Consider the following 422-nt stretch of genomic DNA (forward strand, 5'->3'; position numbering starts at 1 on the left):
AACTCGGGTTAGTCTGGGGAGACTCGCGGTGGACAGGGGGGCGCGAATCCGGCCGGGCGGCCCCATCGATTAAGCATTGGTAGGGAGCCGAGGATGAGCCGTGCGAAGTGGCCTCGGAGGCGGTCCGTGGGGGACGACGGGGGGGGACGGGCGTCGGCCCTCCGGCCCGAGCAGAGAACGTTCGGTCACCCAAGCGGGAATCTGCGCCCCGGCCCGAGTCGGACTCGGTCGGTTCGGCCCGCTGAGGCCCTCAACTATTCCCGTACGCGGGGGTCGGGAGCTGCGGCGCTGCGCCGGCGACTTACCCGCGCGAGGCACGCACTGCGTGCGGCCAGGATGCGGAGTTGGATCGGCGCTGGTTGGGAACCCTCGGGGAACGAAGGCGGACGGCGGCCAGCCGGCGCCGACGAACCCGTCGGGGA

Source organism: Syngnathus leptorhynchus, chromosome 3 (assembly GCF_054491065.1).
Source record: "Syngnathus leptorhynchus isolate UIUO chromosome 3, UIUO_Slep, whole genome shotgun sequence".
Classification (NCBI taxonomy): Eukaryota; Metazoa; Chordata; class Actinopteri; order Syngnathiformes; family Syngnathidae; genus Syngnathus; species Syngnathus leptorhynchus.